Genomic DNA, 15,034 nt, shown 5'->3' on the forward strand with positions numbered 1-15,034 from the left:
AAAAAAAAAAAGAACTGATTCTGGAAATCAGTATTCTCTCAATGAGGGTACAAGAGGCAAGAACTACATGCTCTGGACTAATCAGAAGCAGCTCCCAGTCTATGTTTTACTGTTTACTTTTATGGTATAAAAATGTTTAGTCAAGCTGTTTCAACAAAAGATACCGTACTCCCAATAAAGAGGGCTACATGAATATAAGCTAATACAACTAATGTTTTCACAACCAATGTAACAAGCCAACATGTAGCACTAAAGAGTTACCAATACTTTTATTAGACATTTGTCCTGTTCTAAATGCCTTCATCCTTTCTGCCCTGGGTTGACAATGGAGCACACTTCCAACCAAGCTCAAAGTACAAACTTAAAATTTACCACCTACTCCTCTACAATTATTATCAGCAACTAATAAACCATGGGAGAGAAATAAAATCTTATTATAACTGGACAAATGTATTGTTTCATTTCAATAACACAAAAGTTTCATTTGGCTGAAGATAGTCCATTTCTGGGGTTAATTTCATTGCTACTTCTAAAACGTGAGACTCCAACTTTTGAATTCTCCACGTCCCAAACAATACCTAAGCTCTTCTTTCCACCCCTCCCAACAATAAAAAAAAAAAAAAGAATAACCTGCAGATAGTTTTCTTAAGGACCAAATATCAAACACCCTTAGAGAAATTTGTCTACTTCATGTTTTCCCTTCCTATTAGGGGAGATGGAGGAGGGAACTGTTATGAAAACAAAAATACACAACCTCATTTATATGGAGAATTTTTATTCCAGTCATCACTAGTAACAGTAGGACACTCAATTCAGTTTAAATTTTAATATTGGAATCTACATCTTTCTACAGTTATCTTGGTAAAGGAAGTAGTCAACACTTCAAAAGAAAGAAAACTCTTGCTTATTGACACCTGAACACGGCTAAAATGTTGTTTTTTTGTTTGGTTGGTTTTTGCCACCTTATTTTTAAAAGCTGGTTTTTCCTGAAGGCTATTTTAAGTGACCATTCTAACCTCTAGGAGAATCTCAAGCCTAGAGCCCCACAAGGACTCTAATCACATGCTATACTCAACTTTCTAGTGCAGTTTTTTTTTTTTTAATTTCCCCTTCAAGGACTTCAGACTTGAATAGTCTCAGCATTCCTTTAATCCTATAGAATTGTCTTTCCCAAGTTTTCCAAGTTACTGTTGCAATTACTTTAGTGCCTTGTACGTGGCCTTCAGAACAAAGACTAGGTCAAAGTAATGAATATTGCGTGCAAATTAATCAAATTTTGTGAAAGGAGATTCTCAAACCTTAAAGGCACTTTTTTAAATCCAGAGATTTTTGGGTTTAAATGTAAAAGTAAAATAAACGCAGCAGCTGCCTTAGTTCAGACCAGGAGAAAAAGCCTCCGAAGTAGAAGTTTGCAGAAGTTTGCGTCACTTATTCAGCAGATAACTAAACAGCAGCATTATATACATAACATTTCAAGTTGTGACTAATATTTCTTAGAACGAAGACAAGTTAACATCACAGATATCGGAAGGTACTGAATGTACACCAAGTGGCAATAATGAAATGGCTTCCTAAGTTTCAGACAAAATACTTTATAACTCACCAATCTGAAAAATATCAGCCGAGGCTTTATCAAAGGACAGCCGTCTCTTCAAGCTGCTGTCTAGTCTAAGCCACCACTATTCATGACACAAAGCTCTCATTTCACTAAAACCACTCCTCGATTTCCTTTTGCCGACCTCTGCATACCAGCAGGCCAGTCTCTCTTCATTCACTACTCACAAACTCGGGGGGGGGGGGGGGGGGACGACCCACAGATGTCTGGAAGATACAAAGCAGGAGACAATGCTCCCTCAAAGAGGGAACAGAAAACGAAGGGAACAACTACACCCGACTGCCAAAGCTTTCAAGTTTAGCGGATTCAGAAGCGGGCTGTGAGAACTTAACTTCGAGAGTCTCTGTTCCCAGTCTCCCCAGACAAAACACGGACCGAAGTTGCAACAGCGGAATCTCATTCGGGCAATTTTGCAGCGAGGGGGAAAAAAATCACCCCGCAGAAAAAATGCTCGAAAAATCAAGTTTAGCCGCCACAAAACTATCTGAATAAATAATCCCTACGAACAACATTCTCGAAGCAGTCAGAGCCCGCGGGTCACTTGATAAGACACAGTAAGCCAGTTGCTCTCGCCCTTATTTTTTCTGCTAGAGTCTAACACCCACCGCCAGAAATCCAAGACTCTCAGGACCTTGCATGCCGCTTTCACTCACCTGCACGGTGCAAGAAAATATAGGTGCAAAATACGGATTTTATATGTGCATATCTTCCTGGCGCATCGCACCGTCTGCACTAATAGTTTGGATCTTCTAAGATTTAAAGTTGCTTGGATTTACACAAACGCCAGTGCCAAACTCACATAAGCAGAGCATTAAAAAAGACGCTAACAATTCTAACAATTCGTCCTTAAGAACGAAAGAGGGAATCTGGAGAGAAAGTGCACTGGCCCCATCCTCACGACAGACAGGACCTAGGGTGGCGTCCCAGGCCCAGAGCCCGTACCCCAACTCCCCGCGGAGGCTGGGAAGGCGGAGTCCCCCGTCCCCACCCCGCCCCCCACCCCGGCCCCGGCGCATCCCGAGGCGCAGGGTCCCTCCCCCAAACTCAGCCGCGGCCGGAGCCCCGGACGGAAACCACAGGCCCCCCACCCCCAACAGCCTGCCAGCCAGCCGAGCTCCCGGACGCGCCCTCGCAGCGCCCCCTCCCCGCAAGCGGAGCCCCCAGGGCCCCCGAGGAGCTGCGCGACCGGAACCCGGGCCCGGCCGCCGCCCTCCGTCCCTCGGGCGCGGCCCGCCCCCGCCGCCTCCCCGGCGCCCCCAGTCCGCACCCCCCGGTCCCCACCCCAGGCCTCCGGGCTGCGCCGGGCCCGGCTCCCAGCCGCCGCCAGGACCGCGCGCCCGCGACGAAGTTTGGCTCCGAAGAGGGAGCGGGAGCAGCTCCGAAAGGGTAAGGAAAGGAGCGCCCAAGTACCTCGGGGGAACAGGCTCCTCCCGCCGCGGGAGTCTGACCGTCCTCGGCCTGCGGTGGCGGCTCGGCGGGGACCGCAGCTGCTCCTCGGACCTTTCTCCGTCTCCGCCTCCCCTCGCTCTCCGCTCCCGGGGCCGAGCTAACGCGGCTGCCACAGACCGAGAGGCTTAAAATGGCGCCGCACAAGGAGCTCTTATAAGTCGCGTAGGAGCCGCTGTATCCTGCCGCCAGCGGCGCAGCGCGGAGCGTTCCGCAGCGCGAGGACAAGGGGCGGGGCGCGGGAGGGAGGCGGAAAGTAGTCCCCGTACCGCCGTTCGCCCGCCCCGGGCTGGGGCGGGGCGCCCGCGGCCTCGCGCGCTCGCCGGACACTCCCCAGGGTAGAGGCCGGCGGCTTCCCCGCCGCGCGGGACCGGAGGGCGGCCCGCCCGGACGCAGTGGTCCGAGTTGAGGCGACCGGGGCCCCTGCGGGCGGTTTGGGATGCGGAGAGCGACACCGGGATTCTCCACTTTCCCGAGCCCGACGCCTCCGACTCATGCGTGCCCCGAGCCTTGAGAGCGGACGCGGGGCTGGCCGCGCGCCGCCTGCTGCCCGAGGGAGGCGGCATGCGGGCCCCGGCTTTCAGGGGCCGAGCGGGGTCGGCAGCACAGGTCCCGGGAGGGCGGAAGTTCGGGGCCGGGGCGGCGGCGGCGGCTCGGGCGCTGAGGTCACGGCCCGCGGGCTCTGGGCGCTGCTGGGCGCCGCCACCGCCCCGCTGCCGGTCGGGGGACCCCGGCGCGTTCGTGCTTCCACCGTGGTTGCGGTCTGGGCCCCATGCTCTCTGCAGGACTTGGCTCGCAACCGAGCCGCAATTCACCCCAAAGCCCCCGACGGTCGGGATCGTGGATCCCGCATCCCTACCCGCTGTTCAGCCTGAATCTGGAAGTGAAGCGCCGGGCCGGGCCGCGGCGCCTACTATCCCCACTCCCGAAGGCTGTGAACTCGCGTTAGAATGGGTGCCTAGCCCGCAATTCAACAAGTCCTCACGAGTACCTACCGTGAACAAATGGCTGATGGAAATGGACTAGCTCTAGAACCCTGTCAACTAGGTTCATTTTTTACAGATTCCATTATTATCTGGTTCCACTGTGCTACTAAGTATCTATAGTTTTTTTGTTGGGGGGGCGAATTTTTCTTTGGTAGAGGTGGTATTTCTAGGATATTACTTATTTGAGAAATCCAAGTATGTTGTTTATGGAAGGAGCTATCGGTTAGGCAGCTTCTAATTTTTAAAAACAAGTTTTCTAGTCTTCAAAAATATTTTCTGGTTTGTCTTAATTGGCTGAAGTTGGGTCTTCATTTCCCTTGGAAATGTCTCCATTGTAATCCAGCAAGATTGGCATTTGTCAACGCTGAAACAATTATGATCGATTCACTTTCTGTAGTCTATTGTTGCGTGCTTATTTTTCCTCCCAAACAATGGAGACAGTACAAAAAGCAACAGTGAAAGTTATCTTCAGCCTTTTATCCCTGTAATTAATGCATGCCAACAATAGGTCTTTACACATAGGCACAGGCAGGAAATCTACTTACTCATTCACTCATGGAGTAGTAGGTTGTGTGGTTTTAGGCATAGCTACTGCTTCAGGGCCAACATGTTCTTGAAAGAATTCAGTTTTTACCCCTGTCTTAAAGATATTTTACTACATACCGTGGTGATGTTAACTTCTGTTTATCACCATAATATACGTGGGCCCCTGCAGTGGGAAAAGTCTATACATTAAGATGATGTTCAGTGAGAACCATTGTGTAGGATGACTATCTCATTTGTGTCTTTGCTAGTAGTTCTGTAGAGTAAATGTAGCGGGCAGTTGTGGTTAACGCGGCTGGTCATAATTTGAACAGATTGAACAGAAAAAGATATTTCATTGAAGCAGCGTTTCTAATATAAACTCAAAAGTGTAAGTCACATTTTTCAGATACTGATCCCCAATTTTAATGTTCATGTACAGAGTTAAAAAATATACTGTTGATTTGATTAAAGCCATATATTTAAAATCAAATGACTAATACTAATACTAATTACTAATGAGAGTAATTTTTTAACAGATGTTTCCTTTTTCTATGTTTTTTTGTTTTTGTTTTGCTGAATAAGGCACACTGTTAAAACTGTTAAGAAATATCTGCACCACTAGAAAATCTAAAGGATAAAAACTTCTATGTATCTATTTAGATGCCAAAATAATTGAAGCATTTTTCTATAGTTTAGATATCTTAATCTAAATTTATAATGTTTAAAATCCCTAGTAATATTTTAAGCAAACACATGTTAGTAAAGGAAATGTAAGATTTGCAACAATGCAGCAGGCTGTTTTTCCCATCAAATTGAAGTCACTGAACAATTACTGGGTGTTGAGCATTAAAACAAATGAGTTGAATTTAACAAATTGCTCATAATTTTTATCTGCTTCTCCTAAAAAACAGAATTTGTTCCAATTGCCTCACCAACAATACAAGATGAATAACCTCTATGAAATGAATACAAATATTATCATTAAATTAACAAGAAATACAGGCATCAAAATCCCTGATGAACTGGTGAAATAAGTGATTTTGTAAAAATGATTTTTAAAAATTGACCTTGAGCAGTCTATTTCATAAAAAAACTTGGTTATCTTTTTACACCTTTTCCTTCTAGAAGCAGCCACTTAGGTTTGACATAAATTAATCCGTTTTGTGAACCTGCAGAGGACAAATGGTTCTAAATTTTAGGCTGTGTTCCTAGAAACCAAGTGTCTCCAGCTGGTTTAACCGAGAAAGTATTACTTGTCATGATTTCACACCATTGGCACATCGAGCTATCTACATGGAACCTGAAAGTACAGCGTCCCTTCACTAAAACACATGCATTTAAATCACCATTAGGCAAAGAAATAAATGCCCAGATTGTTTTTGTACTTCCGAAAGAAACATTCATCAAGCCAGCATTGCAAAGAAGGCTCATTCACTTTGTAGATAGTTAACTCTATCAAATCCATTAATTAAACATTTATTGAGCACTAAGATGATGAGCTTCCTTTAGAGAGAGAGAAATGGATGACTGGGCTCCCTTTGATTAGGACCCTTAAATGAATGTATAATTGTCATTGTTTGTAAGCCCGGCTTGAAAATAAACAGAAACAGCAGAAACCAGTGGAACAAGGGTGTGGTCTCTCTGGACTCTATCTGAATCTCCTTGGAAAGAATCCTCTCCCAGCAGAAAGGTAAGACTAAATAATATTCCATGCATTTCTAAACAATAAATCCTGATTCTCTGAGAAAGCTTGTTAAAAAATACATATTTCTTTTTGACAACCTGCAAACACTGGACAATAATCAGGATCAGCTTTTCATTTAGCAGTTCATCAAGTGGGCTATTTATGGATTGGGGCTTTTGATTTGCAATCCATCATCTCTGGGTTCAGTGTTATCTTTTGATTTCTTTCCAGCTGAACAGGCTAAGTAGTTGTAAATACCTCTTGTCAGACTACATGGTTGGCTATTCTTGCACACAGAAGTAATCTAGGAACCCACTGGGCAGATTCGGCGGACAGCCACTATGGAAAGCTTGCATCTGGTGTGCACTGCTGAACGAGGGAGGGGCGGTGAAGGTGGTGGGAGGCGATGGCCATGGTGGTGGCGGTGGCAGCAGCAGTGGTACTTATGTTCATGGCTGCTTCAGTTATGCCAGGAATACTCTTCATGCTTGGAGTTGTGTGTTCTCCAGGCCTTCACTGGTTTGACACAACAGTCTTTGCCACACTAGGGAAGTACATTTTAATGGCCACCATAGAGTGTTTAGGAGAAGCAATGGAGACATCATCCATGATATTCAAAGAACACAAAGGTGTATGTTTCTCAGTGTTTCTAAGAACTAAGACAAATACCGCTGCATTGCTAAGAAATCGTGCTTTAGAGACATACCCCCCCAACAAACACACACACACACACACAAACACACACACACACACACACCCTTCTATTAAAAATTTCAAAATGGTTGCAGATATTTCATTCACAAGAAGGTTAAAGGCGTTTCCTATCGAAAGAAGGATTAACTTACCGGAGGATTCTGGGACTGCAGATGTATACTGCGGCAAAATCCTAAATTCATCGAAAAAAATCATTTCTGGACTCCAGCTGCTAAAAATAATAGAATTATAGTAAATCATGAGTAAGATTAAAACAAGCCATTTTCACATTCCAAAGTGTTCAGGGAGAAAAAAAAAAGATTCTTTTCTTTTAACTCATTTCTTAAACAATGCAAATTTTAAAGTAGCTTTTTCTTTCCAGAGCACGCAGCGCCATGAAATCGATAATTTTTGATCTTTCGGTTAGTAGGCAACATGGTGAGCTATTGCAGGGACTGCAGGCAGCAGACATGTTCTTGTCAGCTAAAAATTTTCATATTGTTTTTGAATCCATTGAGATCTGTAGATGTGATACCACCGGTTTTTTGTTTTAGCTTGTACTAGGCTATAGGGACGCAAACCCTCAGTTTATCGACATATCCATGTCTATTGCTTTATATATATTAAAAACAGGGAGTCTTACTGGATCCTAAACAAAAAATTATGTAAAAGGAGTGGCTAGTGTGATTATAATCCCATCATGCAGGGTCCACGGTTCCCATTTAGTGAAATTTCGCAGAGGGCAACTTCTTAAGAACATCCCTGCTGTGCAGAGTGAAAAGCATGAACAAACCAAAGACAGAATTCATCTGTGTTTATATTTTACAAACAATGAAAAACCTACTCTTTGTATGCCTTTTTTCCCCCACCTTATTATTTCATGAAAACTGCAGCATTTTCCCCGCCCCCATCCAAACACTCACCACCCCAGCACTGCAGTATTCCGTCCCTCTTTGGCTTCTCCTTCGTCTTCTTTTTCGCTTTCACAAATTCTGCACGCGCCATCTTTGTGTGGGGTGATTCTTTGCTAATTTCAGTTACCCATTCTCTCACAAATCGGTTCAGGAATAGAAAATTATAGTGTGCTTTGGGGCTTAATTTGCCTAAATTTCTTTCAGCCTTCCCTTCTGACATAGAAAAATGGAAACAACGGGGGGGGGGGGCACACAAAAAAAGAGATATTTCTATTATTGCCATAACCTGTTGTATACAGTGGTGATAAAAAATATTATTAACATAATAGCAACAGCTGCAGCCTAAATAGAAGCTATGAGATAATTAACGTGCTACAACAAATTAATTTGCTGCAGGTGCCTCTGCTGTGAACTGAGTAACCCATGCCATACAAAGTCTAAATAAAATTAGGATTTCCCCCACAAGCTAAAAAAAAAAAACAACACAGAGCAAAATGTCTTGTTCAGTAAATAGTATGCATGTCTATTGTAAAAAAAAAAAAAAATCCTCTCCAGCCTCTTTCTCCCTCTCCCCCACCAACTATCTCAGATGGTTCAGTCATCAGTGGATAAGTGTGGAGTTGCATCGGGTGTGTATGTGTATGATTGTGTCTGTAATACAGCATTCTTAAACATATGGAGGTTTTATGCTATGTCTTAGCTGGAAAACATATGGACTAGCTATATAGATTTCTTTTTAAAAAGGAGCGACAGTTTATAATATTGAAGAGTTCTATTGGTTTTAAAAAGAAAATTCGTGTATTCAGGTGTAGCAAGAAAAAAATAACAGTGTGGGGCTGTAGTTCACCTGAATTAATCTTTTTTTAAAAAATCATCTATCTTGTAAAAATAAAAAAGGGAAATGTGTTTGTAGTGTGGCACTCATCATTGGTGTGAAAGAGAGTTTTTTTTTTTTTTTTTTACTCTCACTTGCTGTCAAGTTGAGTGTTTATGGAGAATGGTTGCTGGTTATATCATAAGTGTGTTCCAGAAATACACTGCATCAGGGAGGGCAGTGTGGACAGGGCCTGGAGAAGGTCACAGTGCCAGAAGCAAACGTCCATTTTCTGCTCTGCACCACTCAGCAAAAAAAAAATAACTTTGGCCCTAGAAAAGTGGAGGAACACATAGATTGATTTTTTTTTTTAGCTACTTGACAAAAAAAAAATTCTCTTTAAAGATATAGTCATTCCTGAGTTTTCTCCCAATAATGCCACCAAAGGAAATGACCTTTTTATTCTCATTGCAGCCTTAGCTTGCTGTTTGTTTAAAAGCCAAAAAATATAAATTTTACTACTGATCTAAATTTTCAAGGTTGTTGGTTATTCAAATTTATTTTATTGGCTAATCTTAAATTTTAATTCTAAATCTTACAATAAATTACTTTGTTAAACAATGCACAGATTTTTTTAAAAAATAGCATTTTGATTTAACTTTGCAGAAATTTTAGTTCTAGGAGAGGATATAAAATTATTGAAACAAAACACTTTTCTGGCTATATCCAGAAAGGATACTGCATTTGCATTGGTTTTCATTTAAATATATATATATTTTCTCTTTTCAGTTCTTTTCAGTGTCATATCCATATCCACCCTTTGGAGTTTTTTGGGGGGTTTTTTTGAAGTGTAGTTGATTTACAATGCTGTGTTAATTGCTGGTGTACAATACAGTGATTCAGTTATACATATATATTCCTTTTCATATTCTTTTCCATTGTACACTATTACAAACTATTGAATTTTGTTCCCTGTGCTGTACACTGGGACCTTGTTGTTTAATTATTTTATATATAGTAGTTAGTATCTGCAAATCTCGAACTCCCAATTTATCCCTCCCCATCCACTTTCATTTAAATGTATTTTACTTCACATAATCTTTCAGGTGGACAGCAATGCTCGGAGTCACCACCATCCTCCATACGAAGGTACCGTGTATTTGTCACACCATTTCTCATGCAGTGATGGACATGCATTTTACTCCATCTTTCTTTTGTTTATTGTGAAGCTTTTTTTTTTTCATAATCCATTTTCAAATCTGCCCCATCTCGAATTTATAATTACAGAATTTGAATTAGGGGAAAAAGAAATAGAAACAAAGCCTGAATTGTTTTTCTTCTAAAAAGAGGAGAAAGAAATAGCCAATTCTTTGATAAAAATGAGAAAAGTTGACAAGTATGGAATATACCCATGTCCTCTGGGATTTTCCAGTAATTTTGATGTTAGCCGACAGTACCGTTTCACACAAATGAAACTCTGGAATCATATAGTTCTATAGTTCTAAAATCTATTAGAGAAAGAAAAAGGCTTTAATTTCGGTTGCTTTAAGGGATCGTCTGTTCAAAATATTTTTCCTTCCACTATAAACTATATTAGAATCTAAGCCGTAAGAAATCAAGATAGTAAATGTCAATACACACAGTCCTCTTTCCCGTGAATGCTCTCATTTCGTGACATAACAAGCTCGGTTCTTTCAACCCTTCCTCAGATGACAGTTTTCAGAACCTGTATTCTTAGTACAAGGGACATCATGCAAGTTCTAAATAGTAAAAAAGGGTTGTTGTAAACCAACTTGTTTTGGGGTGGTTTGTTACATAGGCAAAGTTAACTAATAAAGCTAACATGATTCCATTTTTGGCTTGTCTTTAATAATCGCATCATAGTGTAGGTTCATCCTGAGCTGCTTATCTGTTAAAACAATTGCTAAAGATTTTAAATTATGCAGTCTGGCTAGTAAAATAATTTAGATGTCTGTTATTTAAATTACAGACATGTACTGCTGTCAATACATACATATTAAATACCAGTGAAGCTGGGCTTCTTTTTTAAAGATAAAAGGTAAATACAGGGGTTGCAGTATTTTATTTCTTCGTCCCAATAGATCCTCAAGAACACCTTTTGGGTTATATTCACTCTGCTCAGGACCACTCTTCTCAAACTCTGAAATCTTCCACAAAATCTGCTTCAAAGCCTTGTTTCACCTCTCCCGAATGTGTGCAATTTGTTTTTTTAACACTCAACTCAGCTTTATGTATCACAGTTGCTGATTGTTGCAGAATCCTTTAGGGAATGACACATTGATCTTTTCTATTAACTGTATTTACATAAAACCCTTTTGGTAAAAACCACCATTCATGTTTCTAGCAAATGTACACAGAATATATAGTGGTTTATGGGGTCTCCCGCATCACCGTTTTCTCTTGCTATTTAACTCTTTTGTGTGTGTGTATCTGTACCCCATGTCTTTCCTTTCTTTGTTTTAAGGTGTTAACGACATTTCCAACAAAGAGGATGAGGCTGCCTTTTCAATGTCAAAAGATTCTGAGGTAGCTCACGTGATAACAGCTGTACTTTTAGCATGAGTTGATTAAGAATCTGCAGTGACCAACAGCTCCTCTAAGTCAGTAACGCTTTTAAACAAATTTATGTTTTATTAATCCCCGTGGAATCTACATGAATGTGGACACTAATCACAAACATATGTGGAAGGCTCGTTTTTTTCAGTGCACGGACGATTCCTAGCCTGTGTGGGGGATTCGAGCCCTCACCTAATTTGGGAATGAGAAAGCTGCTGCAGGAATGAAAACAGGAGATTTCACATTTGGGGAAATTGAGGCTTAGGGAAATTTAGGCATCTGTGCAGCTTGAAAGCTAGATGCACGGAGCTGGAGTGTGGACTCTGGACCTGTGCTGGCCAGTGCAGTAGCCATTAGCCGCAGGTGGCTATTTGAATGTAAATGAATTAAAATTAAATTAAATTAAATTTTAATAATGTTAATTCCTCAGTCTCATTAGCACACATCCAGCACTCAGTAGCCACGTGCGGCTACCCTATTGGCACGGCACAGACTAAAGAGCCATCATCACAGTGAGCTCCACCGGGCAGTGGCTACCCAGACTGACCAACGGCAAAGGCAGGTCTGTCGCCACTGGGTTTCATTCTTCCTTATCCGTCCATTCCTTTTCTCGTCCACCCATTTAGCAAGCATTAACTGAACACCTACTATGTGCCAGGCACCATGTTGGATACTGGGGCATTATCTCACTGTGCTATTGTCAAGAGTGAATGTAATAGACACGAGAGAGTGTTTTTTCTTAAGCGATAAAGTTTAGACGAAAGTGAGATGCTTTTGTGCTGTAGTTGCCGTGGGAGCAGGACTCGACTTCACTGAGGGTGGCAGGGTCTGTGGAACCCTCTCCTCCCTCCCTGGCCCCCCAGCACTTAGTAAATGTAGAGCCTCCCATTACAGTGCACACATGTCCACTTCCGTCCGTCCACTGGCTGAACCCTCTTCCTATATTAGGGGAAGTTATCAGGCAACATGGCCCCTGGCATCTGGATCATGCTGCCCCTGCTCAGCCAATCAGAGCTTCTGCTTGGGACTTTGAAACTAGAGCAGAGGACATGAGAAGCCAAAGCAGGTGTAGTCATTTCAGTGGCTGCAGCAGCCACTGTCACCTCACTGGGTCTGCGATGCTTAATCGTAAAACCAACTTTATTTTGTCCACCCCTAACCTACACCCACTTAAGCCTCCTTCAAAGGGTGGTCGCATTGTTACCACTGGATGCCATGGGAAATGAATGCCCATGACCTTGCTGGTCCCTGTCAGCTAACAAAGTCTTCTGGTCACTAAGTTGACAAACATGGTCTCAATTTGTTAACACTTTTATCTTCAGTAGAAGGTAAAGATTCTCCTCCTTTTCCCAGCTAGGGCTATGAAGAGGCGGGGCGGGGCAGAGGGTTGATGCCCTCTTCTCACCATCACATCCTCCCTACTGCCCAGCTGCTGTTTTTGACCCTTCTGGGGTTGGAGCCATGAGGGAAGGAAAGAGGAATGTGATATTTCTTAACAGACCGGTTATTGTGATCAGCTGGCTTCTGCTCTCTGGGTCCTGCCAGTGTTTAAAGGTGGCCCAGTTGTGGACATTTTTGTGGGTTCTTTGGCAGCTCCCCTGCCAGGACGCTCTGCCACTCCCTTGGGCGTGGAGGGACACCCTCGCTAACAGCCTCTCTGAGGTCCTCTTCAAGGACCTACCTCCAACTATGGTCTCTCAGACTTTTAATGTCCCAACGTGCCCAGTTCTGGGTCATCTGCGTTGACATTTCTGCCTGGTGACCTGCTTCACACCTTACTCTGACATCTAGAAATTGTCATAGCTTTGTGGTTCAGTTGAACCTTCAGGGCTGACTTCCTGTTCCCCTGGGGATGGCAGGGGGAGCCAGGTCCAGGGGGGCGATGGTAACAGCGTCCTCATCAGATGGTTCTGTGCGTATTGTTTCCCTGCCTCCTTGGGTTCCCGCTTTTATCTTCAGTCTTTTGCTTCTACCTTCCTGGTGATTCTGTGAACTACTCAACAGCCTTTCAATACATGCTTTTGCTGCTTAAGTCAGCCAGTCATTTTCCATGCCTTCCAGCTCAGCCCCTGCTCTGATAAATGTTTCCATTTTCATGTATTTTTGACTGTTGTCTGTCTCCCTAGTTTGTATTTAGTCATCACATCTCTACTATCTTTTCACATTGCAGAGTAATACATGCACTAAACAAATACATTCCAACAAACCAGAAATATGTAACATAGAACGAAAAAGTGCCACATAATTCCAGGCCCCTCAGAGATCCGTGTCCATCGGCATTTCTAAATTTAATTTTTGAATTCAATAAGGGATTCACATGTTTTAAATATATTTCACTCTATCCACCAGTGACCATCACCACAACCCTCACCTTAACTCTCTTATTACTTCCTCTCATCTCCTGCCAGTGTTTCTATGCGCATGTAAACAAATAGGCACTTGTGTTATTTTCCCTCTACCCCCCCTTTCTACACAAAGGATAGTATAATCTTCTTGCACTTTACTTTTGTCACTTAACAACATATCTTAGAAATCTCACCACATCGAATACCCAGAGGACTGCTCCAATTGTTTTTAAAGCTGCAGAAAGACAAATACCATATGATACCACTTATAAATGCAATCTAAAAAAAAAAAAATACAACAAACTAGTGAACATAACAAAAAAGAAGCAGGCTCGCAGATACAGAGAACAAACTAATGGTTACCAGTGGGGAGAGGGAAGTGGGGAGGGGCAAGATAGGGTTAGGGGATTAAGAGGTATAAAATAAGCTGCAAGGGTATATTGTACAACACGGGGAATACAGCCGATATTTTATAATAACTACAGATGGAGTATAACCTTTACATATTGTGAGTCACTATACTGTACACCTGTAACTTATATAATATTGTACAACTATACCCCCCAGAAAAGGCTGCATTTTAACTTGCCCCTTCCCATTGATGGACATTAGATTGTTTCCATGAGTTTATTACAAATAGTGCCGGGGTGGGAAGGGTATAGCTCAGGGGGAGAGCAGGCACTTGGTATACATGAGGTCCTGGGTTCAATCCCCAGCGCCTCCGTAAGTGAAAATTTTTTTAAAGAAAAGAATTTTTAAAAACAGTCCTGCATAAATAATCTTGCACGTGTGTCATTTACAACATATGCAACTCTTAACTGTAGGATAAAGCCCTTGGAAATGAGCCTGCTGAGTCTAAGGGTGAATGTACCAGGAGAGAAGAATCAGTATTAGGTATTGTTACTGGCCAGTGACTAACTGGCACCCCAACTCCCACAGACAGGTGCTGTGACAGCTTCCATCCTCGCCAGCAGCAAGAGTGCCCGTTCCCTGGCAGCTTCATGGATGGAGGGTGTGGGGAGGATGCGGCTGTGCCTGGCTCATCCCCTCTAGACATGGGTATTCTCTATACTACAGCTGCAACTCTGCCCCGTGGCTTTCTTCTGGCTTTGGGAAGCAGGCTTGACCTGTGTGTGAGCCTGGGGGATGGACAGGGCAGAAATGCCTGAGAGTTAATTCTCCACAAGCAATCATCAACCAATGATTATCAGGGAGTTGGTGGATAAATACCCCAGCTCTCTCACTCTTACAGGGGATAACTCTGGAGTGTGTTCTGCACTGTCTCCTGCAGTTCTCCAGCTGAGCTCCAGGCTTGGCTTCCTAACACATCCATCATAACATCTTTTCTTTCCTCCTTACTTCCCTACTGGTGTTTCCTGTCATCGCCTCCCAAATAAACCACCTATACTAAAATATTTGTCTCAGGGTCTGCTTC

The 15,034-nt window shown here is 42.9% G+C and overlaps 1 protein-coding gene and 1 long non-coding RNA gene across 4 annotated transcripts in view; both read right to left on the bottom strand.

The window, feature by feature from the left end:
- CTNNB1 (catenin beta 1) overlaps positions 1-3,209 on the bottom strand; it is a 41,399-nt gene extending 38,190 nt beyond the window's left edge. For all 3 annotated transcript variants that reach the window (XM_031470036.2, XM_031470035.2, XM_031470034.2), the window contains exon 1: positions 3,026-3,209. The gene's annotated coding sequence lies outside the window, so the exon portion shown is untranslated. The remainder of the gene's footprint in view (positions 1-3,025) is intronic.
- Positions 3,210-6,156: 2,947 nt separating this feature from the next.
- Positions 6,157-8,704, bottom strand: LOC135323361 (uncharacterized). Its single transcript, XR_010384909.1, has 3 exons — positions 7,873-8,704; positions 7,102-7,181; positions 6,157-6,800 (listed from the first exon to the last, which is right to left on the bottom strand). It is a non-coding gene; the product is annotated as an uncharacterized LOC135323361 (long non-coding RNA).
- Between the last annotated feature and the right edge of the window lie 6,330 nt (positions 8,705-15,034).

Source organism: Camelus dromedarius, chromosome 17 (assembly GCF_036321535.1).
Source record: "Camelus dromedarius isolate mCamDro1 chromosome 17, mCamDro1.pat, whole genome shotgun sequence".
Taxonomy (NCBI): Eukaryota; Metazoa; Chordata; class Mammalia; order Artiodactyla; family Camelidae; genus Camelus; species Camelus dromedarius.